The sequence below is a fragment of the Dromiciops gliroides genome, chromosome 4, assembly GCF_019393635.1.
Source record: "Dromiciops gliroides isolate mDroGli1 chromosome 4, mDroGli1.pri, whole genome shotgun sequence".
In the NCBI taxonomy this organism is placed as follows: domain Eukaryota; kingdom Metazoa; phylum Chordata; class Mammalia; order Microbiotheria; family Microbiotheriidae; genus Dromiciops; species Dromiciops gliroides.
This window is the reverse complement of record NC_057864.1, coordinates 306462490-306490354: the sequence shown is the minus strand read 5'-3', so window position 1 is coordinate 306490354 and position 27865 is coordinate 306462490. Positions and strand designations below refer to the sequence as shown.

Genomic DNA, 27865 nt, shown 5'->3' with positions numbered 1-27865 from the left:
ATTAAACTAACACTAAGGTTTGACCTCATACCTATCAGACTGGCAAAGTTGACAGAAAAAAAGAAAAACACAACTGTCGGAGGGGCTTCAGAAAAAACGGCATATTAATATTAATACACTGATGAACTTTGAAGTAGACCAGCCATCTGGGAAACAATATTAAACTATGCCCTCAAAGTGAAAATGTATATATAACCTTGACCCAGCAATACCACAACAAACCCTATGCCTCAAGGAGATCAAACAAAGAAGCAATCTGTATGAACTGATATAGAGAAGAGAGTAGAACCAGGGGAACCATTTATACAATAACAATAATATTGTAAAGACAAACTGCTTCTTGAACTCAACCCATGGATGGTGAGGAGGTTGAGCTGTTGGCCAGGGGGAGATTACAGGGGTCTCTTTGCCAGCACTGCGGTGGGACTCTGTTGTTTTGCCCATACTCAGATCCCAGTCGCAGTCTTGTATGGCGGTCCCAGGCAGGGGAGGAGCAAAGGCAGAGCTTGCAGCCACAGTGGAGCAGGGCTCTTTTCGGAGTTCCAGGATAGAGAAGCAGGCCTGTGGTTGCTTAACAGACCAGAGCACAGGCCAGGAGAGTGGTGAACATACCCCTCCTTAAATCATACCACCTTGGAAGAACTAAGGACTTAAAAATTCCTAGAAGTATCTTGGAGAACAGCTGCTCAAACCCCCCGAAGCTTGGGACAGTGTACCCTCCTCCCTGGAAGCAGTGCCCCACTTAAACAAAGAATTAAAAGTCAAGAAATAGGCTGGGACAATGAGCAAACAGAAAAAAATGCTGACCCTAGAAAATTTCTAACTAGAAATATAACAAAGTCAAAGCTCCTACATCCAAAGCTTCCAAGAAAAATATGAATTGCTCTCAGGTCATAGAAGCTCTCAAAAAGGATTTTGAAAATAAAGAGAGGTTGAGGAACAAATGGAAAGAGAAGTCAGAGTGATGCAAGAAAATCATGGAAAAAAAAAAAGTCAACACCTTGAAAAGCCAAATTGGCCAAATGGAAAAAGAGGTACAAAAGCTCTCTGAAGAAAATAATTCCTTAAAAATTAGGTTTGAATTATGTGTTGATCAACTGTGATAGACTAGATTCTTCTCACCAATACAACGGTACAAGAAAGTTCCAAAGGACTCATGATGGAAAAGGCTCTCCAAATCCAGGAAAAAAAAAAAAAAGAGCTGTGGAAAATGGATGCTGATTGAACCATACTATTTCTTTTGGTTTTGGTGCTGTTGTTTTTCTTTCTAAAGGTTTTTCCTTTTTGCTCTGATTCTTCTAACATGACTAATGAAGAAATATTGTTTAATATTATTATATATATAACCTATATCAGATTACCTGCTGTCTAGGGTAGGGGGGGAATGGAGGGAGAAAAATTTGACATTGGAAATCTTATAAAAACAAATGTTGAAAACTATCTCTACATGTAACTGGAAAATAATAAAATACTTTTATTAAAAAAAATTAGGGTCGGGGCAGCTAGGTGGCGCAGTGGATAGAGCACCGGCCCTGGAGTCAGGAGTACCTGAGTTCAAATCCGGCCTCAGACACTTAACACTTACTAGCTGTGTGACCCTGGGCAAGTCACTTAACCCCAATTGCCTCACTAAAAAAAATAAAAAAATAAATAAATTAGGGTTGAGCAAATGGAAGCTAATGACTTTATGAAAAATCAAGAATAAAGCAAAATCAAAAGAATGAAAAAACAGAAGGCAATATGAAATACTTCCTTGGAAAAGACAAAATGACTTTTAAAGACCTAATAACTGTGACTAATCCAATGAATAACCAATGACAATTTTCTAAGAAGTGATGATGAATCATACTACCCATCTCTGATAGAGAAGTGACTAAGTCAAGATGAAGAGTGAGTTTCTCAGTCTGATATGGGACAATACAGGGGATGAAACTGAGGCTTGAGCTGAGACCCCCAAAATGGTTTGTTTTTTTTTTAGTGAGGCAATTGGGGTTAAGTGACTTGCCCAGGGTCACACAGCTAGTAAGTGTTAAGTGTCTGAGGCTGGATTTGAACTCAGGTACTTCTGACTCCGGGGCCGGTGCTCTATCCACTGCGCCATCTAACTGCCCCTGAGACCCCCAAAATGAAAGTAGTACATACTGTTTGTTCCCCTGAAGTCTGTGGCTTAGTACCAACTTCCTGGCATATGCCTCTGTTTACTGAAATATGCCTTCCTGTCTGCCAAGTAGCTCACCACAACGTACCTGTGAAAACTTGCATGCATTTTCACACCTAAGAGATATAAAAACTGCAGCTTGGGCACTTGGTGGCAGCCCAGAATATCAGATGCAACTCTGCTTTGGGCTGGCGTGTCAATAAACTGCTCTTCCTTATTCCTGAGTGCTGTTTGGGTTTCTCCGAAATTTCCCATAAGTCAACAAATTAAATAAATAAGCAAGCAAACAATAAATTAAACACAATATATTAGGCACTGTGCTGGGTATACAAATACAAAAAAGACAGTCCTTGACCTCAAGGAGCTTAAAATCTAATGTGGAGAATACAACACACAAAAGGAAGCTGAAAAAACGGAAGCACCCCAACAAGAAGGAGAGATAAAAGGGCAAGAAAATAAATGCTTGTTAACTGGGAGGAAAAAAGATTTGGAAGAAATGAAGATTAGAACCTTATTTGGTTAAAACTGAAGCCACCTGGTCTGATCTAAAATGCTTTCTTTAATTAAGAACATATCAAACAAACCCTATACAAATTTCTCACCCCACCCATTAACTAACAAAAAGTAAAACAGGGAAGAAATGAGAAGATATCTTTAGATTATAGACACTTTCAAATTAGAGACTATTCTATATGTGAATAAAAATACAACTGTATTACTTGGCATTAAGATTTTTTTCTTGTAAATTAATTTATCATTTAACTAAAAGGTCCATCAATGTTAAACATTTTCTATTAAATTCTATAAAAAGTTATGTTGCTATAAATATTGCAAGTAAGTTTTTCCTTATCAGTGATCTAATGGTAGATTTATTTGCAGTTAGTTGGATTAACCAGGTCAGCCTCTGAAAACCTCTTCTGATTGTTATACTATGTGGGGCTTAGTGGAAAAGACAATAATGACTAATGTTAAGGCCTAGTATATTCTGAAACCTAAAAATGATGTTCCCAGTAAGACAAAGGGGAAAGTAAAGAGATTAAAGAAGGAAGAAAATAACCCATATGAATAAAAATATTTATAAAAGCACTTTTTGTGACAGCAAAGAATTGGAAATGGAAGGGGTACCCATCAATTGGGGAATGGCTAAACTAGTTTTGGTATATGAATTTAATAGAATACTATAGTTTTGGTAAGAAATGATGACTGGTATGGTTTCAGAAAAATCTAGGAAGACTTGTATGAACTGATACAAAATGAAATGAGCAGAATTAGAAGAACAATTTATATAGTGACAGCAAAAATCAACAAAAGGGTAAAAAAGCTCGAGTCTCTAAGGATAGAGGAGACCTAAGCATATCATAGGTGGCAGAGAAAGGAGCCAGTGAATAGAGACTGAGTATGAGAAAAAGAGGAAATGCAAGGGTGCAAACTACTAGAGGAGTCACGAGGAGATTATATCCAGAGCTTCTCTTCTACCAGTTCTCCATTTCATCCTTGTGTTATGGGCCCAGGGCACCCCAGAAGTTTTCTGGGGCACATCAAACAATCTTCTCCTTGAGAAACTAAACCAGAGGACAGATATGCCTAGAGAGATAAGCAGAACCAGTTCAGACTGAGCTAGCTCTGTGACCCCCACCCTTCATCCTGGTCTCCCTTACCCCGGGGGAAATAAATTTAGGTGTGGCTGCTTCCCTGGTGTTCTGAGGAGATGGCTTGATTGATCTGCTACCACCCCTCACGCAATTCCTCCAGCTACCACCAGTGGGGGATGGTCCTCCCTCACTAAGGGAACTTTCCAGTCAGATGGTCACCCTCCCCACCCCCCCATCAGTCCTCTATAAAAGTACCTGCCAGTCTCCTGCTAGAGGAGATTGGTATCTCAGAGCCATGTGCTTTGTGCCATGACTCTCTCCCCATAAGAAGTCCAAGGATTTCTCTTGTTTTCCCTTCCTCAGCCCCAAAATAAACTATCTTATTCTAACTGCTTTTGTGTGCAAGAGGGTGTAATTCTTTAAAGAGGAATTCCTAAGGACCCCAAACCTCAAGCCCCTACCCCAAACCCTTACCCCATTTTTCCCATGACACTTGGATATCCTAAGGCACGCAAGGACTATAGTGTTACTGTTCATATAAGGTCAAACTGGGTCATGTAAATACTATAGCATTATCTTCCACATACAGTCAAGGACAGGTGAACTTGAATCAGGAGATTTGGGTAAGAATCCCATCTCTGACAAGGTAAGATCTTGATCTCTCTCTCCCTTTCCTAGGATTGTAACATTTGTACTACCTATCTCATGGGTTGTTGTAAGAAGTGCTGTATAAATGAGAGTGGTTATAATCATCAGCAGCTGATGCTATATACAGCAAGAACGTAGGTCCCAATGGGAAAAACCTGCCATTCCCAAGCTGAACAATGATATTTCATTTATCCAACATTAAATACAATGTCCTTTTCTCATTCTTCATTCTGTGGGACCACCCTGCAACTTTTGAAGCTGTCAATACCCACCTACTCCCAACTCATATGTACATAACTCACTCTTATTCAAGTCATTTGCTAAGAATTGCTGATTCTACCTACATCATCTTTTGCATCCATCCCATTGATTCATTCAATGCCACCACTTAGGTCAGGCCTTTACCACCTCTCATTTGGAATGCTATAAAAGTCTCCTAACTGGACTTCCTGTGTTCAAGTCTTTGCCTTCTCTAAACCATTCTTCCTACAACTAGAAAACTGGTAATTCTAAATCACGAGTCTGATCATGTCATCCCTTTTTCAAAAAGCTCCAGTAGCTTCATATTTCCTTGAGGAAGAAGTAAAAACTCGGGTTTAGCAGTTAAAGCACCAACCTACCCTTCCAGACATCAAATAGGACTCCTTTCTCCTCCCAACTCTTCCTATCAGCCAAGATGGCCTACCTGCTCTTCCCCACGGCTGGAATGATCCTCTTCCTCACCTCTACTTGCAAGAATAAACAGGTCCCTCCCAGGTTCAGCCGAAGCACCACTTCCTATGAAGCATTTTCTAATTCGTCCAATTATTAGTGATTTTCTGCATTTACTTTTGTGCCTATTTTGCTTCACTTTTGCATGTACATCATGTTTTCCTCAGTACTGGTAAACTAGAAGATAGGGACTGTTTTTATCTTCACATTCTCAGCACTAGACAGGCCATAGAAGGCCCTTACTAAAGACTTAGTGAACTGACTCCAAGTTCATTGCTTTCTCCAATATTTCAATACTACTTTATTATGGAAGGTCACTTCTGGTTAATCAGGTGCGTCATACCAAACATAAAAATTATTTTTTAAATCCTAATACTTTTTCTATCCTAAGCAAACTTAGCACTATGAATTGAATGCTTTTCACAGCATTATAAATTAAATTCTTTCTGGAGGAGTCAACCTTTAAACTAATTTAAAAATACTTATCAATTTAATGGAAAATCCTCATGGAAAATAATAATAGCTAATTGTAAGATGTTTTCTACACTAATATAGAATATGATTTCCTGTAAATCTAGAGTGCAAGTTTGAGCATGTTTTTCCCTCATCTGTTTAACAACCAAAGTTTCTCCATTTATATATTACAATTACAACATAAAAGTTCAAAGGAGCAAATCATTTCTAGTAAAGAATAAGAGTCCTTCAAAGTTATTTAATGGTAATATTCCTCTGTCATTGTGCTTTCAAAGGTAAGTAAACAGGCAGCTAGGTGGCGCAGTGGCCCTGGAGTCAGGAGTACCTGAGTTCAAATCCAGCCTCAGATACTTAACACTTACTAGCTGTGTGACCCTGGGCAAGTCACTTAACCCCAATTGCCTCACTAAAATGAATGAATGAATGAATGAATGAATGAATGAATGAATGAATGAATGAATAAATAAATAAATAAATAAATAAATAAAATAAATTAAAAAAAACCAAGTTAAGTAAGCCAGCTAGAGTGAAAACATGGGTCTTAGGATAGACCCTAACCAGTTTGAGTAAATTAAGTAAAATTTATTTTGAAAATAGTTAATTGAATTCAATAATATAATATAAAATGGCTATTATTTTTAGGAGCCTGTGGTTTTCTATATAGACAATTATTTGAGTTCAAACACTAAAAAGAAGATCCATCTGCAAAAGTACAACATGGCACAAAAGCCTGGTTTATATTCCCAAACAATGAAAGCCTTGGACTTTGAAAATGACACAACAATAGTTGCTTATATCAGACATAAGAAAATTTGTGGAATATGCAGAATGAAATAGTTTAAGTACACAAAATGGGAACCACTACTTGATTTGCCTAGGAAAAAAAGAGAAGGAAAAATCCATAGTAGGAAAACTAAATTCAGAGTGGGGAAACCCCACAGAAATTTAATAAACATTATAACTTTTTAAAAAGATCAAGAGAGGGGGCGGCTAGGTGGCGCAGTGGATAAAGCACTGGCCCTGGATTCAGGAGCACCTGAGTTCAAATCGGGCTCAGACATTTGACACTTAATACCTGTGTGACCCTGGGCAAGTCACTTAACCCTCATTGCCCCACCAGAATAAATAAATAAATTTAATTTAAAAATAAAAAGATCAAGGGAGAGCCCAGGGCTTTCAGACACAGCTTTCTATTGGCACCTCGTTGTGCTATGACTGGTCATCTAGGAGCATAAAAGTTTCCATATATATAAGCTGAAGGAGCTTGGGTCCCCCCTAACTTAGTAGCTGTCTGAATACCACACCTGTCACCACACCTTGTTCTGGTGCTGAACAAATTTCCATATGGAGATATTACTCCCCCTCCCCCAATCTACAGAGGCTAATGTCAAAGTATTCTTTTATTGAATATCCTTGCTATTTTAGGGCTAAGTAAATCTTTAGTTAACTATTTGATAACTCATTTTGTCCAAACACAGAACCTTAATTAAGAGGGTTCCAACATAGGAATACCTCTTGTGTGTTTTAGTCCTGAGTAACTGCCATTTTAATCATGTAAACTTGGGCAAATCCCTAAGTCCCTAAGGGATGCCAGGAAATTCTTTAAGACCATAAATTGTAGAAAAGGTGCCATTTGCATCAATAAAATGTTCCTCACCGAGAGTTTTCTACACTGATTAAATCACAGGTCCAGAAAAATGAACAAAAAAATCTACCACAATTAAAACCTAATCCCCCAAATCTAATTCAGAAAAGAGTCATTGGGAGTAAAAATTTAAGTAGGGAAGGCATATATATATTTGTGGGACAATGAGGGTTAAGTGACTTGCCCAGGGTTCCACAGCTAGTAAGTATCAGGTGTCTGAGGCTGGATTTGAACTCAGGTCCTCCTGAATCTAGGGCTGGTGCTTTATCCACTGTGCCACCTAGCTGCCCCCTATATATATTTTTAAAAAGGCAAACAGTATGAAATGGAGATTCATAGTTTCATAATGAATCCCCTTTTGGGAATTCTGTGTATTTTGCAAATGCCTATTTTTGGTATTTAAATTCAGAATAAAAAAATTAAACAAAAAGTGTATTATTGCTCCCCCCTCACTTAAATAAGGTTGGAATAAGATTTATATAGCTATAGAATATGTTGGAAGATAATACATAATAAACTTGGCACATGAGGAAGATGAAATTGAAATGCAACTTTGTAATACTTCCCATTCAAGAAAAATTAAATTACTTGGTTACAAACACAGAGAAATAGTGTTGACTCCATTGATATTTGTTGTAGACAATTAAACCTGTCAGTACCAAAAAAGAAAAAAAAAAGGATAATGGAAGTCTGAGAAATTAAAAAGATTCCTTAAATGGTTCCACACTAGAAAGTGAGGGAAGACTAGAGAATTTGGCTTTCTTTTCTTTTTCTTCCCTATGTCACGATAATCAAAGTGGAACATTAAACAATTTAACATAGTGACTTTAATTATAATAATAGAAGACCAAAACTTTTATCCAAAATAGTGATTTAGTAAGGCTATAATGAAAATCTTTTTCCAAGCAAAAAAATGGTCATATCTTTGGAATGAGAAGTTCGGCTATGTTTCTTTAATGGTTTCACTAATGTCTATATAAATTATGTCATTTTTATATGAAAACACTATGCCTGTGTGACCCTGGGCAAGTCACTTAACCCCCATTGCCCTGCCCCCCCCAAAAAAATTGGTTCTTGAAAACACTATGCTTGGGGGGCAGCTAGGTGGCACAGTGGATAAAGCACCAGCCCTGGATTCTGGAGGACCTGAGGTCAAATCCGGCCTCAGACACTTGACACTTACTAGATATGTGACCCTGGGCAAGTCACTTAACCCTCATTGCCCCACAAAAACAAAAAGCAAAAAACAACTGCTTTGCTATGGAAACATACTATCTTTACACTTTTAATCTAATATATAAAGTTTTAGTTCCTATATATCATTTGTATTTATCATTTAAATAAATTATCTCATAACATAAATATAGCTTCATTCCTACAGTCCACATTATTAACATGCTTGAGACCAACTAATAATGTGATCTTTCCAAAAGTATTTTGTTCAGGGGCAGCTAGGTGGCGCAGTGGATAGAGCACTGGCCCTGGATTCAGGAGGACCTAAGTTCAAATCTGGCCTCAGACACTTTACACACTTATTAGCTGTGTGACCCTGGGCAAGTCACTTAACTCCAATTGACACACACACACACACACAATTCAAAAGTATTTTGTTCAGTCTGAAGTAAAAAAACCTTTTTCCCAGGGCATATAATAATCAATTATATAATACAGTTAGTAAACTTTTTTTTTTTTTGGACGGGGCAATGGGGGTTAAGTGACTTGCCCAGGGTCACACAGCTGGTAAGTATCAAGTGTCTAAGGCCAAATTTGAACTCAGGTCCTCCTGAATCCAGGGCCGGTGCTTTATCCACTGAGCCACCTAGCCGCCCCTAAGTATTTTATTATTTTCCAGTTACATGGAGAGATAGTTTTCAACATTTTTTTTACAGGGCAGTGAGGGTTAAGTGACTTGCCCAAGGTCACACAGCTAGTAAGTATCAAGTATCTGAGGTCGAATTTGAACTCCGGACCTCCAGAATCCAGGGCCAGTGCTTTATTCACTGCGCCACCTAGCTGCCCCCCAGTTAGTAAACTTTAAAATGTCAAAAAATAATATTCTGATTTGCTTCTTCCCAGCTGGAATAAAGTAAATCAAAATGTCATTTCTGGTCTTTTTTCCTTCCCATGAGATGTCAACAAGCATCTTTAGGGTGATTTGTAACAAACATACCAATCAGTTCTTTTAAGCTATATCCCTCATATATATTGGAACTATATTATTAAAACATGATTTATAGTTTCTTGTCTTTTACTATACTATAAGTGAAACAAAATTAAGAGCTACCCTCTTTATGGCAAATTTAGCCCCAAGGAAACGAGTATAAAAATGAAAATGGTTACAGATTTAATGTACACTTTAATAGAGAAAAATCTCAGATAAGATCTTAAGAAATGCCGAACTAAGTCAGAACATTTAAGTTCTGAACATAGCTTTTTTTGGAAGTTAAAAAAAATCTGTAAGTAGAATTTGGCTTCAAAGAAATCTAGGCTGTTTTGACAGCAGCATAAGAGAAAGGAAGAGGGAGACCAGAAGGACATTGTCGTCATTTGCACTTTGCAAAGGCAAGTTTGACGCTCAATCATATTTCATAGCAGCAAACTGAGAGCAAAAACTGATCATTGTGAAAGAAAAGTAGCTAGGTACAGTGCTATGTGTCAAGTAGGTACCATTAATATCTGCTGAATGAATGAAAAAAGCAGTTAGATTATTACTACCACTCAGGGAAAATGTATACAGTACTTTTTACCAGCCAGTGCTAAAAATGTTTGAGAATAATTTTAATCCATTCTATGTGGGAATTGGAAGCTAAGAAAAGAAATAACAGGTCAACTAGTAATTCTAAATAAGTAGAAAATGAATATAATGGTTTAAAAAATATAAATATCAGATAAAATAGTCAGGAGGAACTACCTATACTTTACTTCTTACATGTCAAAGGTAACCAACGCAACATAGATAGGGAATAGTCAGAGCTACTTATTTTTTGTTTAAGAATAAACATTTTTATTTATAGTTTTGACTTCCAAATTTTATCCCTCCTTCCTCTGCCCCCCACCCTTGAGGGGGTAAGCAATCAGATGTAGATTATACATATGCAATTATGTAAAACATTACCATGTTAGTAATTTTGTACAAGAAAACTTGAATAAAAGAAAAAAAAGAAAGTGAAAAATAGCACGCTTCAGTCTGTGTTCCATCAATATTAGTTCTTTCTTTGGAGGTGTAAGCTCCTAGCTGTCTCACCAATCCGTAAACTCCTGGCTGGAGCTTCCAATCTGTAAGGGGGGTTTTAAAAGATTCCCCAGGTTCATTAAGCCCCATGTGGGCCAATCTGTAAGGGCCTGCTCCCTCCCCAACTGCTTCTCCCAGACTAACAAGAAACGAGATTAAAAAGCCTCCTTTCAAAAAAAGCAGCTGACAAGCATGGAAAGACAGCTTTGCTTCATGCACTAGCCAGTAGTGATGGGGTCCAAATCCATAACACTGAGAACATCCGGCTCTTGTTGGAAGGAGGAGCAAATGTAAAGGCTATCACCAAAGATGGTGACACAGCCTTTACATACATCATTTTCCTGCTTGGTGAGACAGTGGGAGAGGACAAAGAGGAGGCCCATATGATTAACCGATTCTGCTTCCGGGTTACTCAGCAGCTACTGGCCCATGGAGCAGACCCTAGTGAATGCCCACCCCATGAATCTCTCACCAATATCTGCCTCAGGAACTTTAAGCTACACTTTCCACTCCTGCTCTTCCTTCTGGAATCTGGAATGTCCTACAATTGTTCTCTCCATGGCCCATCTTGCTGGTCTGGCTTCCACATTATCTTTGAGAGACTCTGTTCCCACCCAGGCTGCCCTGAAGATGATAGCCACTCTGAACTCCTGCAGAAAGCAGAGACTGTCTTGGAGCTTATGGTAGCTAGTACCCAGAGAATCCAGTTGCCTAGCAACTTTGAGGTCAAACCTGCTGGCTGCCTGGCAGAAAAGATCAAGGCCCTCTACACTTCCTTGAAGCAACTAGATTATTGTCCCCCAACCCTTAAACATGTGTGCCGTGTGTACATTCATCAACAGCTCTGACCTTGGCCTGTGGATGTCAAGGTCAAAGCCCTACCTCTTCCTGATAGGCTAAAGTGGTATCTTCTCATTGAGCACAATGGTTCTAATGATGATGATGTCTGATATGGCCCAGGCAAGCCCCTTCCATCTTCATGTGTCTCCCCTTGACCCTGTCCTCCTCCCCCTCCCTTGGATCTCTGAGATTTCCCAGGTTGAAAGGCACAATGGGGGCAGCTAGGTGGCGCAGTGGATAAAGCACTAGCCTTGGATTCAGGAGTCCCTGAGTTCAAATCTGGCCTCAGACACTTGACACTTACTAGCTGTGTGACCCTGGGCAAGTCACTTAACCCCAATTGCCTCACCCCCCCCCTGGAAAAAAAGAAAGAAAGGCACAATGGTCGGAGCAGCTTTAACTTGACAGTTTGACTATTTGTGCACAAAATAGGTGTAGGTCCCTGGGTTCTGGGAGGAGAGAGGAGGGAGCCCCTTCCCTCATCTCCATCTAAACAAAAAGAGGTTTGGGAAAGACCTGGTTCTTCCTGGGTGCTAGGAAAGAGAGGTATTCCCTAGGGTTTCTGATGGGGGTGCCTGATAATAGAAGCTTCACTCATTCCTAATATGAGATGCATTATTAAAGATGGCTTTGCCCCAATGTGCTAAGGATCCCAACCTTTGCCTTAAGGGAACAGGCACTGGATTTTAGGTGAGAGAGGTGCTATGGTATCCTTTAATTTTCATCTATTTTAAGTGGGAGTTTACATGCTGTGCAGCAGTTTGTCCACTGAAGCTCACTTCTAGATAGTATTGGAGGGAACAAGAAATTTCATATACTGGTGCACATACTACTGCTGTGAAACTCTAGGTTTTAGCAGGCATTTGGTCTTCTGGGAGCTGTAGGAAATTTACATTCTTCCCAGTTGGAGAAGTCACTTGGTAAAAGGTGATATTTATTCCCTCTAATTGAAAGGATTTTAAGAGAATAACCAGTCTCTTTCAGTAGCTGAAGACCCAGAAATTGTTTTTTTCAGAGTGAAAGGTGTGGGAGGGTACAAAGAGGTCACACATGTAGCCCTTTGCTCTCTGCTATTTTTCATCACAAATTCTCTTAGTTGTTACTTGGCAGCTCCTGCCAAAGTGCCTTTTAGGTGGCAGGGGAAAATAGCTACTGAAAACTTATGTAAATCCACTTACTCTCCCATGGGTGAAGCTCAGACCTCTTTCTAATAGTACTGAAGAGCTATTAGGCTGAGATGTTAGGTCACAATACATTGTGTGTAAATAGGGCTGGTCTGAGCTACCTCCAGTCTGTACAAAGAGCCTAATGTTATTAACACTGATAGTCTCCCCAACCCCAGTGTAAGTTATGGTTGAAGTGCCAAAACCTGGAAAATAAAGTGCTCTGTACGATAAAAAAAAAAAAGCAAAAAACCAGGGTTTATTGATGTGGAACAAACTTAGAAATAAGGACAAAGGAAAGCAAGAAATATGACCTGTAACCTTGATACACCTGACTTAGCTGCTTTCTATCCCTCTGTGCATCTCTCACCGCCTACACTTCCTCTCATCTCCTCTCCTCCCATCCTCTCCATCACTCAGTAGCTCCCCTCTCATCTACCGTCCCCCCCCACCCCGTAGATCTTTGTCCCCTTTTCTCCACCAGTCTCCTCCCTCTTCACTACCCCCACTCCTCTTAAAAAAACCCTCTCTCTGAAAACGTAGGCTGACCACCCACACACCCTAAGCTAATTCACTGGCACCCCCAGGGGCCATGTCCAAGACCCGCAGGGAGCGTTGGAACTCAAGGTTTCTGTGCAGGGAGAGGTGCAATGGGGGTAAAGTATTTCACATAAAGGAAACAAAAAAAAGCTTATTCAGTGGAGGGGAATATGGGGGAGGTGCTGGGGAGTGAGTGAACATTACTCTCATCAGAACTGGCTCAAAGAGGGAATAACATACACATTCAATTGTGTATAGTAATCTATCTTACCCTGCAGGAAAGTAAGAGGAGAAGGGGATGGGGGGGGGGGGTGTTGATAGAAGGGAGGACAGATTACGGGAGGGGGAAAGTCGGAAGCAAAGAACTTTTGAGGAGGAACAGGATAAAAGAGGATAGAAAATAGAATAAATGTCTTGGGGAAGGAACAGGATGGAGGGAAATACAGTTAGCAATAGTAAGTGTGACAAAAATTTGAAGCAAGTTTGTCTGATAAAGGCCTCATTTCTCAAACACATAGAGAACTGAGTCAAATTTATTAAGAGCCATTCCCCAATTGATAGATGATCAAAAGATGAGGTTTTCAAATGTAATAATCAAAGCTATCTATAGCCATATTAAAAAAAATGCTCCAACTTCATATTGATTAGAGAGATACAGGTCAAAACAATTCTGGGGGTACTACCTCATACCTACTGGATTAGATAACAGGACAGCAGAGGAAAATAACAAATGTTGTAGGGGATATGGGGAAAATGATACTTTAAAGCACTCTTGGTGAAGTTGTAAACTGATTCAAACATTCTGTAGAGAAATTTGGAACTATGGCCAAAGTGCTATAAAACCATGTATACTCTTGGACTTAGTAATACTACTATTAGGTGGATATCGAAAAAGAGATAAAAGTTGAAATCAAAATTGAGGAGATGCCCATCAATTGGGGAATGGCTGAACAAATTGTGGGATGAGATTATGATAGAACACTATTGTACTATAAGAAATGATAAGCAGGATGCTAACAGAAAAACCTGGAAAGACTTACATGAGCTGATGCAAAGTGAAATGTATTATATACAAAGTAATAGCAAATATTGTAAGATGATCAGCTGTGAATGACCTAGCTATTTTCAGCAATACAATGATCCAAGATAACTCTGAAGGACTTACAAAAAATGCAGTCCATCTCCAGAGAAAGAACTGATGGTGTCTGAATACAGATTAAAGCATAATTTTTTTTTTGGCCTGTGTATTTCATTAGCATAATTTTTAAAAATTCCTTTTTCTTAAGGTTTTTTGGTCTGTTTTCTTTCACAACCTGATTAACGTGGAAATGTTTTGCATGACTACATATGTATAACTTATATTGAATTGTTTGCATTCTTAAGGGGGGCTAGGGAGGCAGGAAGAGAATTTGGAACACAAGTTTTAAAAATCAATGTTAAAAATTGTTTTTACATGTAATTTGGGAAAAAAAATAAAATTCTAAATTCAAATTAAAAAAAAAAAGGTGTGGGGGCAGCTACGTGGCCCAGTGGATAGAGCACTGACCCTGGAGTCAGGAGGACCTAAGTTCAAATACGGCCTCAGACACTTAACACTTACTAGCTGTGTGACCCTGGGCAAATCACTTAACCCCAATTGCCTCACTTAAAAAACCAAAAAACCAAACAAAAAAAAAGGTGTGAAATATGCTAACATGAATAAGAAACAGAAAAGAACCCTCACCACTCAAAGAAGCACAACAATGTAAAAAAAATGCCTACATGTGAAACCTTAAAAGGGAAGAGGAATTGGTCTCAAGACTGAAAAGCCCTCTTGGAAGAGCTCAAAAAGAATTTTATAAACCAAATAATAGAGGTAGAAGAAAAATGGGGAAAAGAAGTGAGAGTTATGCAAGAGAAAGTCAATAGCTTGGAAAAAGAAAAATAACATCTTAAAAAATACAACTGAACAAATGGAAAAGGAGGTACATGCAAAAGCTGACTGGGGAAAATAATTCCTTGGAATCAGAATTGGGCAGATGGAATCTAATGACTCAAGAAGACAACAGGAAGAAGTAAAGCAGAATCAAAAGAATATAAAAGTAGAAAAAAACATAAAATACCTCTTCAAAAAAACAAGAGACCTGGAAAATTGATCCAGGACAGACAATTTAAGAAAAACTAGACTACCTCAGGGCTGTGATCAAAAAAAGAGCTTGGACAGCATACTTCACGATATTATCAAGGAGAGCTGTCCCAGTGTCTTAGAACCAAAGGAAAAAGTAGTCATTGAACAAATCTATCGATCACCTCCTGAAAGAGACCCCCCAAAGGAAAACTCCAAGGAATACTGTAGCCAAATTCCAGAATTATCAGATAAAGGAGAAAATACTACAAGTGCCCATAAAGAAACAATTCAAATATAAATCAGCAAATATCAGGATTATATAGCACCTGGCAGCCTCAACATTAAAAGATCAGAGGGCTTGGAATATGATATTCCAGAGGGCAAAGAAACCTGGATTATAACTAAGAAGGTACTACTCAGCAAAATTAATCATAATCTTTCAAGGGAAATGATGGGCATTCAACAAAATAGGGTACTTTAAAAGTTAACTAATGAAAAATCCAGAGCTGAAGAAAAAATTCAATCTACAAACACAAAGTTTAAGAGAAGCACGAAAAAGCAAAACGGGGGGAAAAAAACAAAACATGTTATTCAATAAGGTTAAAATGTTTACACCCCTACATGGGAAGAGGATACTTGTAACTCTTGAGAACTTTATCTCTATTAAGGCAGACAGGAGGAGTACACATAGACAGATGATGTGGGTATAAGTCAATTTTGATGTGATGATATTAAAAAAAAACAAACATAAGGGGGGAGGCAGCTAGGTGGCACAGTGGATAAAGCACCAGCCCTGGATTCAGGAGGACCTAAATTCAAATCCAGCCTCAGACACTTGACACTTACTAGCTGTGTGACCCTGGGCAAGTCACTTAACCCTCATTGTCCTGCAAAAAACCCCAAAGCAAAACAAAACAAAAAACAAAAACATAAGGAGTGACAGAGGATCATATTGGGAGAAGAGGAAAGGGAAGGCAGAATAGGGTAAATCATATCACATGAAGAGGCACAGAAGACCTATTACAATAAAGGGAAAGAAGGGAAGGGTGAGCATTTTTTCGACCTTACCCTCATCTAATTAGGCTCAAAGAGGGAAAAATATAGAAGGGAGGGTAGATTGACAGAGGTTATGGTCAGAAGCAAAACACTGGTGAGAAGGGACAGGGGGAAAGGAGAGAGAAAAGGAATCTATGTTCTGTCCATATTCATTCCACAGAGATAACTATATGCAGTGAATGAATGAAAAAGCATTTATTAAGTATTTACTATGTACAAAACACCAAATAGAAAAGTATCTAATGGGAAAAGACAAACACAAATCTGCTGTCAGATGGAAAAACTCAGTGGTCCCTAGGGACCACTTTGCAGCAGCAAAATGAATAGTAAGTAATGTTATCTTTGCTAGCATTATTTCCAGAGATAAAATCTATCTGCCACTGCTGTAGAGCCATCTGACATAGCCAAGAACAAAAGAACTATCTTTCCTAGGTCTCAATAGAGATCTTCAGTTTATCTACCTTTTGTTGGTAGTTAGTCAGTGGTTGTTATTAATGGTGGGTATGGCAGGGTACTTCTCCACAAGTGTTGCTCCCCTAGAGGGAATGCTGCTATTCCCAGGAATATCACCAATGATCTCTCTCCTATCAAAGCCTCTTGTGACACCACCTTAGTGATTCTTCTGCCTTTTTAATTTCTCTCTTTCTGTCCAGTTTCTCTCTTTTATTCTCTCTTCTCTCTCTCTCTCTCTCTCTCTCTCTCTCTCTCTCTCTCTCTCTCTCTCTCTCTCCCTCTCTCCCTCTCCCTCTCCCTCTCCCCACCCCTCTCCATGTTCTCCAGGCTAGAAATACAGGGACTATTCAATGGCCCTTGTTTTACTCCACCTTAAGCAATCTAGTAGTCTGCCTGCCCCCCCCCCTCTCGGGGTCTCACCATATTACTGTCAAACTTAGTGTGTACACCCAATCAGCTAAGCCTGCTGAAGCTAAGAACTCCCAAGTTCAAGAGATCTGTTAACCTTAGCCTCCCTGATAGCTAGGATTACATGTGCCTCCACACAAACTTTCCTTGACTCTTTCTCCTTTTGGTCATTTCCATGACACTATAATGTCCTGGCTTTCCTCTTGTTGCCCTGTTAAGCATTACTCAAGGTCCTAACCTCAGAAGGGGAGCAGAGACAAGTTATTCCAAAGTATATGAAAAATCAATAAGTAAATAATTTTTAAAGACAAAAAGGTAAAAATCAAACATAAGCCCTTAAATTAGAAAAAACAATCCTCACTAAAAAGAACATCTGCTATGCTTGTTGGAATCTAGTTGTGACACTATCCAAAAGAATATATTGCTGTAGTAACAACTGAATTACATTGAAAGATGGGGGGCCGCTAGGTGGCGCAGTGGGTAGAGCATTGGCCCTGAATTCGGGAGGACCTAAGTTCAAATTTGACCTCAGACACTTGACACTTACTAGCTGTGTGACTCTGGGCAAGTCACTTAACCCCAATTGCCTCACTAAAAAAAAAAAAAAAAAGAATAACCTCATTTCCTTTTTTAATACTAAACATAGGGGGTCAGCTAGGTGGTGCAGTGGATTAAGTACCGGCCTTGGATTCAAGAGTACCCAAGTTCAAATCTAGCCTCAGACACTTGATACTAACTAGCTGTGTGACCCCAGGCAAGTCACTTAACCCCCATTGCCCAGCAAAAAAAACATATAGTTTATCATCACTAAACATATAGTTTATCATCACTTTACATAAAGCACTTATATAGATGTACCATTCAAATTGAAAAGTTAGAGTAATGTGGTCTATGTGTTGGTACAGTTGGTATATTTTTAACTGGCTGAATAGTCAAAGTAGTCATGAATGGGTTGATTAAACTTAAAAAGAGGATTCACTGCCGTGCTTCAGGCATCTGTGCTTGGCCTTGTGCTGCTTAACATTTTTATCAATGACTTGGATAAAAGCACAGATGGCATACTTGACAAATCTGCAGATGACCTAAAACTGGAAGGAACAGTTAATGCAAAATAATCTGTCTGAATGAAAAAAGATTTTATATAGGCATTATAATATTGGGTCAATAATGCAGAAATATGTTTAATGTGATTTTACACACATAACCTATGTTAGATTACTTGCTGTCTTGGGGAAGGGGGAGGGAAAGGAGAAAAATTTGGAACTAGAAATCTTATAAAAATAAATGGTGAAAGCTACAAAAAATCTATATTAGGTCAAATCTAAGATAATATTTAAGAGAGAACAGTAAAGACTTATCCTTATGTTTAAAAAAATCATCTTCAAAGTAGAATATGGGAAATGCTTGACTAGAAGGTTTAACTAAAAGAGATTTCACCTTTTAAAGCCTTTCACCAATTACCCTCTATCTACCTTTCCAGTCTTCTTAGACCTTACTCTCCTTCCTACCTACTACTTTGCCATACAGTGACACTGGCCTCTTTGCTGTTCTTTTCTAAGTGACTCCATCTCCCAACTCTGCGCATTTTTACCCGGCTCTCTTCCAAGCCTGGAATGCTTTCCTTCCTTATATATCTACCTCCTGGCTTCCTTAAAGTCTCTCTGCTCATACCCAAACTTTTACAAGAAGTCCTTCCCCATCCTCCTTAATCTTAGTGCCTTCCCTCTCTTATTATCTCCAATATATCTTGCTTGTATACAGTTTCTTGCATGCTGTTTTCCTCATTAGACTGTGAGCTTCCTGAGGACAGAACTTTTGCTTTTCTTTGTATCATAGTGCTTATCACAATGCTTGACAAACTGTAGGAATACTAATAAATGCTTGGTGACTTGTTTAGTGGAGACTAAATATGAGTCAACAATTGTGATGGCTGCCAAAAAAATTAATGCAATTTTAGCTTGCGTTGCTTTTGCCCAGTATTAAGGAATAAGGAAGTGAGTCTCACTATTCTCTACCCTACTCCGTCTACATCTGGAGTTCTGTTCAGTTCTGGGTGCCATATTTTAGGAAGAACATTTATAAGCTAAGGACACCCAGAAATGGGCAACCAGATGGTGAAGGGCCTCTAGATTATGTTAGTTTAAGTATCCAGGGATGTTTAACAAGGAGATGATTTGAAGGGGGCATGATGGCTGTCTTCTAGTATTTGAAGAGCTGTTATACTGATAAAGGATTAGAGACATTCTGCTTGGATGTAAAAGACACAACTAGGAATGATGGTTAGAAGTGTGTGGAGAGGGGAAGGGGGGGGCAAATTTACATTTGATATAAAGAAAAACTACCTAACAATTAGAGCTATCCCAAAGCAGAATAGGCTATCTCACAGAGGCATACCTCACTCACTAGGGGCCTACAAGAAAGGTTGTATCACCCAGACAAATCACAAAGGGGATTATTCAGGCATAGCTTGGAATAAATGGCTTTTTAGCTCCCTTCCAACTATACTATTAAAAGTTTGATTTTTCTAATTCTTACACATTGTTAAAGTTGCAATTATTCTCAACCTTAATTTTGAAGGATGATTTCTCAAAAATGATTGTGTTTTGTCACAATGCAAGTTGTTCTGATGCTCTCACAAAAATAATGGATTCTTAGAATCCATAATTCTATTAACATCTCCGTGAATATTAAAAAAATTTAGCTACTGGTAGGCTAAAATACATATAAGACCTAAAGATTAGATCTATTTTCTTATTAAGAGTTCAAAATATCACTCATACCTAAGGATACCTAATCAATCAACTAGTATTTATTAGCCACTCTAGAATTGGCCCTCAAAACTTTGCACTTGGAATACTGCAATCGCCACATCTGCCTGTTTCAAGTCTTTTCCCATTACAATGTGACCTCCATTCAGCTGCCAAAGTGATTTTCCTAAAATATAAATATGCTTATGTTACCCCCCTACCCAAATAACTCTAGTAACTCTCTCCAGGAATAAATATAAAATCTTTTCATTAGTATTTAAAGTTATTCACTTTCTGGCCCCTTTCTCCTTTTCAATCTTACTCAATCTTTCTCCTTTTCAATCTTACTTTTGTGTACTATGCAATCTAGTTACATTGCTCTATTTGCTGTTCTTCCCACAAAAAACTCCATACCTTTTGTACAGGCTGAATCCTATGTCTGGTGTGTTCTCCCTGTCATCTTTTCCTCAGTTTCCTTAGTCTCCTTCAAGACTCAGCTCAGATTCCATATTCTGCTGGAAGCCTTTCCCAGTCCCACCATTTCCCAGTCACCCCCATCGCCAGAGCCTTCTCCTAGAGATTACTATCTATTCTACATAGGAGTTGTACATACATTTTTACACATTATCTTCCACATTCTAATGTAAGCTCCTTGGGAGAAGAGACAGAACTTTGTTTTTCTTTGTAGCCCAGAGTTTAGCAGTACCAGGTACATAGTAAGCTCTTAATAAATACATGTTGAATGATTGACTGCCAGACACTATACTAGGTGATGGATGCTGTACAAAGACAAAATCAAAACAGTTTTTTCTGTTGAGAAGACAACAAGTACACGCAGAAACTGGGAACAACACAAAAGGCCTCATGCATACATAAGGTGCCTAAACTGAGCCTTCAAGGAAACTAGGGATTCTAAAAGGTGGAGATGAAGAGGAAGAACAACCCAGCCATCTAGACAGCTGGACATGAGTATGCATGAAAGGAAAGAATGTCTAACAAATCTGAAAAGGCAGGCTGGCTGTGGGAGATGAAAGGCTCTAAATGCCAAACTGAGGAATTTGTGTTTGATCCAGAATATAAAACAGAAGAGCTGGGATTAGACACCACAGGCACAGACTCTAAGTTTACTGTTCTTCCTACTTCACCAAACTTGTTTACTCCCCAAAAATCTTTCTTGCAGGTTCCCTTTAAGCTCTGAATCAGGATGCTTTGAACTGAATGAGATGCAATCTCTTCATTTCTTAAACTGATTTATTTTGGACCTATTTGGCAAATCCTAAAATTCTGTAGAGCAGTTAGATCTCAGCGAGTGAGCAAATATAATAAATCACAGGGAGGTAAAGGGACTAGAGATCATTTAGAACAATTCTTCACTTTGCAGATGAAGAAACTAAGGCCCAGAGTGATTGTTTCATGATTAGTTTTCGACAAAGTTTGTACTATACCCTGGGTCTCCCCACTTCTACTCCCATTATATTTTTCCCTATAATGGTTCCTCCCTATTTTAGCTTTTAGTTTTAATCCTAGTGTTTTCAATGACCTAAGTTTTAAAAATATTTTATTAATTACTTGTGATTCTTCAAGTCACTTATGAGATCTTACATTATAGAAAGTTTTTAACAATAAGGAGAAATGTCATAAGAGAAAATATAGGCATTTACCAACAATTCATTATCATGTCATTTTAGGGTATGGATTACACTATATTAATAACCTATTTGGGGAATCAAGATAAAGCTGTAAATTATGGTTAAAAATATGAAGAAACCAGGGGGCAGGTGGGCAACGCAGTGGATAAAGCACTGGCCCTGGATTCAGGAGGACCTGAGTTCAAATGCAGCCTCAGACACTTGACACTTACTAGGTGTGTGACCCTGGGAAAGTCACTTAACCCCCATTGCCTCACCAAAAAAAAAAAAATAAAAATGAAGAAACCTGAAAAGAGGCAATGATCACCTGCCACATATGAACAGGACTAAATAGGTCATTAAAAAATACTAACTCTAATATTAATGTAGTATCTATTCTCTTTTACTAAAATGTAGACTTTCCATTCATATTAGGAAGCAATATCTTGCATTTTGATGTTTTAGAAAACCAACTAAATGAAAGAATCATAATGAGGAATTTTATCATAATGTTGTATCTAATCTTTGATTTTTTATGTAGTTAATTCTCGTAAGTCATTTTACCTATTTATGCAACAACAAATACTCAACCTCTTCCTTCTTAGATTTGGGTCTTAATAAACAACTGAAACACTTCTAGAAAAGGGAAAGATGATGTTTAAATTAATTCATCTTGCTACTGCTTAATAGCTAGGCAAAAAGATTAGGTGGTAGTGGAGGCTGAAATTAATGGTTAAAATGAAGTTTGTTATAGCCTTCATCTAGCCATTCCATAATTTAAAAAAAATTTTTTTTTGCAGGGCATTGAGTGTTAAGTGACTTGCCCAGGGTCACACAGCTAGTAAATGTCGTGTCTGAGGTCACATTTGAACTCAGGTCCTCCTGAATCCAGGGCCAGTGCTCTATCCACTGCACCACCTTGCTGCCCCTCATTCCATAATTTTTAACCCTTGAATGCATAATTAAAAGTTTTCCATCCTACGTTGGTGTGGTACTATTTTTCCTGATACCTTATGACTTTTCCACAAGTCCTCAGAAAGGTGGGTAAACCAAATTCCAAATATAAAATGAAAATAGTTAATTTTCTATTTAGTCTTTCTTTTCTGTCTGAAAAGCCCCAAATTTATGTCTCGCTTTAAATCTCATATGGTATAGGGATAAGGATTCCCACAAGTGAAACTTCCTCTATCAGTCAGTTGCCCAGAGGACTAAGGAGTTAAATGACTTACCGTGTCACACAACCAATACAAGTCAGAAGCAGGCTTTTTACTGAGGTCTTTATTGCCTTCCAGGACACATGACAAGCTGCCTTTTTCGTTTTTTTTGTTTTTAAATTTACTTCAGACCAGGAAACATACAGAAGGATGATGGGATGGGGATGGGGAGGGCACTTCAAGAAAAGGATCAGGCAATCAAGGAAACCTAGGGTCAAAGTCCCATCTCTACCTCAGTTTCGTTCTTTGGAAGGGGTTAAATTAGATATTCGTTCCTTAAGGTCGATTCCCGACCTGAAGTTCCTTTTAACATACGTAAGGTGGGAGACGAAAAGAAATAAAATGAAGACCCCTGTGCTTCCACTTTAAAACACACTGGGAATGCTAGCGGGGTGTAGCCCAGGTTTCTCTCGGAGCTAACCAGCCTGTTTCCGTGCAGAAGGTAACGATCTCACAGCTTTCTTCCGTCACCAAACCACCCCCACAGAACTGTAAATACAACTTAACTTCTCTCTCTCCAGAAGCCAGAAACCACATCCACCTAAATAAAATGATGAGGCTCAGGGGAGGCCACCCAGCCACAGCGGGTAACCAAGTCCCAGGAATTCATGAATGCCGAATTAATTAGATTCCACACAGGTGTCAGCGGACCTGGACCAACCTGGCTCCCCTCAGGAGGGGGTGGGGGTCGAGGGACGCGCTCCCCTGCCCGCCTCCCAACCCCTAGAGCCGGTGCCTGTACTGGGACAGGCACCCGGGAGAGGAGCCTCCCCTTCGGGGTCTCTTCCCACAGCTCGCGGGGCCCGGGTCGATGCCCCCTCCGCCCCTGCTGCGCTCCAAGGCCCTCGCGGAAGCTCTGGGTCCCTCGCGGCCTCGAAGTCCCTCCCGCGGGGCCCTCCCGGCTCGACACTCCGGCCGCCCCGCCCCCGCCGCGGCACCGGGAGGATGGAGGAGAGGCTGGTTTCCAGCGCCTAGGAATGACCCCAGGACTGGGGATGAGGGGCGCGTCCCGTCCATTCCCCTTACCTGGCTGGGGCTGGGCCGCTCTGCGCCGGCTCCTGGCAACTGTAGCAGCCGAGGGACCCGGAGAGGGGGCCCACAACCCTAGAGGCCCGGCTGACAGCTCCCGGCATGCACCACGACCAGGCCCACGCTGACGTCGGAGACGTCAAGGATGATGTCACCTCTGCTGAGCGACTCCCCCCCACCGCCTTTACCCTCTCGCCTCTGGCCACAGCGACCCCTGGCGGCAACACGAGGCGGGGGGCGCTAAGACAACCTGAGGGAACGCAGAGGTGACTGACTACTAGCTTTGACTCCATTAAAATCCCACCTACTACTGGAAGTGTTTCCCCACCTCCCCTTTAATTCGAGAACCTCCCTGTCTTAATTAGTTCCTGTATATCCTAGACATAGCTTGCTTTGCATTTATTTGTTTGCAAGTTGTCTCTCCCGGTCCATTGTAAGCTTCTTGCGGGCAGCTTCTTTGTATGCCCAGCACCCACCTCTGCTGATTATTGCCAGTTTATCCTGTATGTTTGCCTGTCATCTCTCCCGTTAGACTATGAACTCCCCAGCGCCTAACGCATTTTATTTTAATCAACAGACTGCGCGATGTCAGATTCAATAAGTTTTCATTCAGTGTACATTTACTAAGCACCTATTATGTGTCAGGCACTGAGCTAAATTCTGGAGAACTATATGAAACAAAGCAAGTTATATTCAGTATAAATGGAAAAGAATTAGAAGAAGGAAGGCTCTGGAATTAAGAGGGGCTGGGCAAGGTTTTCTGCAGGAGATGGGATTTTAGTTGGAACTTGAAGCCAGGGAACTCTGGAATTCAGAGAGGAAGAGGATTATTCTAGGTTTGGGTGAAAATCAGAAAAAATGCGCTGAGCTGAAAGATGGTGCGTTTTGTTTGTGGAACAGGCAGGAGGCCTGGGTCACTAGTAGATGTTAAGGGATAAGATGGATTGTGAGCTCTTGGAGGTCAGGGACTTGTGATTTCCAAGTTCAGCACATCTCTCTTCCTGGAGGGAGTTTCTACACTGAGGAAATCAAAGATTCTTTACATATTCCTTTATAATATATGAGTGTGGGAATTCTCTAATTAATTCAAGAATGTACCAAGAGGGGTAGCTAGGTGGCACAGTGGATAAAGCACCTGCCCTGGATTCAGGAGGACCTGAATTCAAATCCAGACTCAGACACTTGACTCTTACTAGCTGTGTGACCCTGGGCAAGTCATTTAACCCTCATTGTCTCCCCCCCCCCCAAAAAAAAGAATGTGCCAAGAGATACCTTTGTGTGAGACTTTTGGAGTGATAACTACAAAATTTACAGAGAACTGATTCCCCACCCAGTCCCCCCTACCCAGGCAGGTGAATTGCCTGGAGCTAACCAATCTTTTGTCAATTCCAGACTCTTGATCTACTTATGGACCTTCCCCCAAGGCAAAATTATCCCTGCCAAACTCCCAGGACTTTATGTTATTATGTAAAAAGGGTCCACCTACTTTAAGTAGTTTGTTTTTAGAGTTAGTAAAGTCTATACTTAATTCAGGCTCAGTTTCTTTTGTTAAAGGTTCATTTACATTAAGTAGTTGTACTGTGACTCTGGAGCAATTTTTTGGTTCCCTTTTGTTCTGTTACCCCATAAAAACCCTATCCTTGGTTCCCATCTTTGGGTATTCCTAGCTTCTGAGCTTTGCGATACCAAGAGCTATAGTTCCTCTGCCCCTATTAAAGACCTTATTTCTCCTATATTGATTGTTTCCTTAATTTCCAGGTTAACAGGAGTAAGATATCAGAAGAATTCACTAACCAGCTTAATGCCATTAAAAGGTCCCTTTGAGGGGCAGTTAGGTGGCGCAGTGGATAGAGCACTGGCCCTGGAGTCAGGAGGACCTGAGTTCAAATTTGGCCTCAGACACTTAACACTTACTAGCTGTGTGACCCTAGGCAAGTCACTTAACCCCAATTGCCTCACCAAAAAAAAAAAAGGTCCCTTTGTTTGGGACTTCTGAAACCTACTCAGTAGAGAAGATGTCTTTTAGTTTCTCCCTTCACCAGCATGTCCAAGGTCTACCTTAGTGGGGAGATTTCAAAAGTTCCAAACAAAGGCCTTTGAAGTGCTTCAGGTCCACCCTTTACACCAAAAGCCCCAAATAAAACTTACCTAATGTTAAGTTCTTCAATTGAGATTCAGATCAGAATTGAGCAAGGGCAGAGCTGACAGGCTAAAGCAGCTACAGCAAGGAAATTGTTGAATGGTTCCCAGAGCACAGACTGGAGGATTAGGTTGGGTCCCTTGCGAGATCTTGGTGGGCTCAGGGGAATAGGGTAGGGTGCTGAGTGAGCACATTAGGGATTAGCCTTCTCTGCTGTTGATTTACCAGGTTGCTATTTTGTATGGTCTTTTGGCTTCTTGCCCTGCAGAAAGAGCTGCAATTGCTAACCTTCTTGCACATAATAAATATTTTGGGAAGTTTTTGAGAGTTTATGAGGACTGGAGAAAATGCCTGACTAGGCAATATCATCCTGTTGGTTAAATGACCCGGAAGTCCAAAGACAAAGTTATTAAAGAATAAACACATCATCCTCCAAAAAGCTAATTAAGGAAGAAGGGATTGTGATTTGCCCACTGGAGGTGTTGTGGGAATGCAGTGGAACCCCAGGAAACCTAAAGAGCCCAACCCCCAAGACCAAGGGAAAAAGAGCTCTCTCTCTCCCACCTAAGGTATGAGGTGTGACAGGATATGACCCTGGTATTCTGATAAGCAATATTAAGGTCTGTAAGAGGATATGCAGGATATGAATGGATGCTGTATATCCTACTGATACCCCATTATCACAGATCCCCTCTTGGTTATCCAGGGCCCCAGTCTTTTCATTTCTGCTTAGCTTGTAATTCCCTTCCCTTTCTTTGTTTTGTAAAGATAGAAAAGAGCCCATCTTCTCTTACTCCAGTGGGACAATCACCAAGGTGATCTGTTCCCTGGCCATATATTCCTCTCCTCATAAATCTACTTTTATTTTACAAGTGTAAGGGCCTAAAATTCTAGCTATGATGTCTAAAATCTAATAAGTAGTCACCTTAAATTAGAAGCTTTAGCAAGAGTTTAGACTTTTAAGTATTTATTAAAGTGCATCAGAAGTTGGTGAGGAGAGAGAGAGAGGTAAAAATCTAACTATCTCTAACTATATCTAAGAGAGCCTCACATCTCACCCGCCAAAGTCCAACTCAGGAACCGAAAGGCCCTCACTTCCCCCCCTGCTTCTCCCAGAACCTTCCTGTGAAACAGGAAACAGGACCATACACACACACACACACACACACACACACACACACACACAGCTCTAAGCTAATCAGCTGATAACTTTGATTGACACAACTAACATGTGGTAACTTCTGGATGCTAAAGTCACATGGTTTCCAAGTCATATGGTTGGTAGTGCTCTAAATCTCACACAAGATTCCTGATGAGCCTCCAGTTCTTTGGTTGAGCTAGCCCGCCAATCTAGGTCGTAATCCCCCCAAACAGAAGGAGTACTTACATCGATGAAGTCACAACTTTCTTGAAGTATTAGAGCTATTTAAGCATTTTTTAATATTGATGCCTTGTCCAAATATAAGTGTTCAACAATATTGGAGATAGGAGGTGTGGGAAAACTATGGTGAGGCATGTTTAAACATCATTGTGCAATAAGATGAATTTTTGAGAGGTCAAAAGGCAGCTCACTGTCCTGGAAATATGTCTGTGAGCCAGACTTTTAGTTTTCTACGTTGAATGCAGAAGTCTGACAAAAAGCGGGATGAGAGCTTTGTAGCATCTCAATCTTCATTTTAGGGCAAATTGTAAAAAAACCAGCAACAAAACCCCCCACAAAAACCCAAAACCCTTCCCAAACTCCAAACTATTAAAAGTAAAAGTCTAATAGAATGTGCTTGGTCTTAGGAAAATGCCCCAGATCAATGTTTTTTAATATTTGACTAAAGAGTACCCTGAAATGAAGACAATTATATCAGAATCAGCAACAGTTCCTAAACTTAACCCATTTTAATTACAAAAATTCCATTTTCAGAGTACTCATACTATTGTTTTATATTATTTTGTTTTCTTACTGTTAGTGTTTCATATAAAAGATATTATTTCCTCAACTATTTATAACTTAAAAAGTAGCGGCCATCTGTGTTTATAATAATGTGTATTAATAACTCCTCTAGGTAGACTCATTTATACAGGGATG

At 39.8% G+C, this 27865-nt stretch overlaps 1 protein-coding gene and 1 pseudogene across 6 annotated transcripts in view; one reads left to right on the top strand and one right to left on the bottom strand.

Annotated features, from left to right (window-relative positions):
• The window catches only part of DOP1A (DOP1 leucine zipper like protein A), a 118985-nt gene extending 95198 nt beyond the window's left edge, over nt 1–23787 (bottom strand). For all 6 annotated transcript variants that reach the window (XM_044001380.1, XM_044001383.1, XM_044001382.1 and 3 more), the window contains exon 1: nt 23643–23787. The gene's annotated coding sequence lies outside the window, so the exon portion shown is untranslated. The remainder of the gene's footprint in view (nt 1–23642) is intronic.
• On the top strand, nt 1884–11410 carry LOC122755061 (annotated as a pseudogene).
• Nucleotides 23788–27865: the final 4078 nt, after the last annotated feature.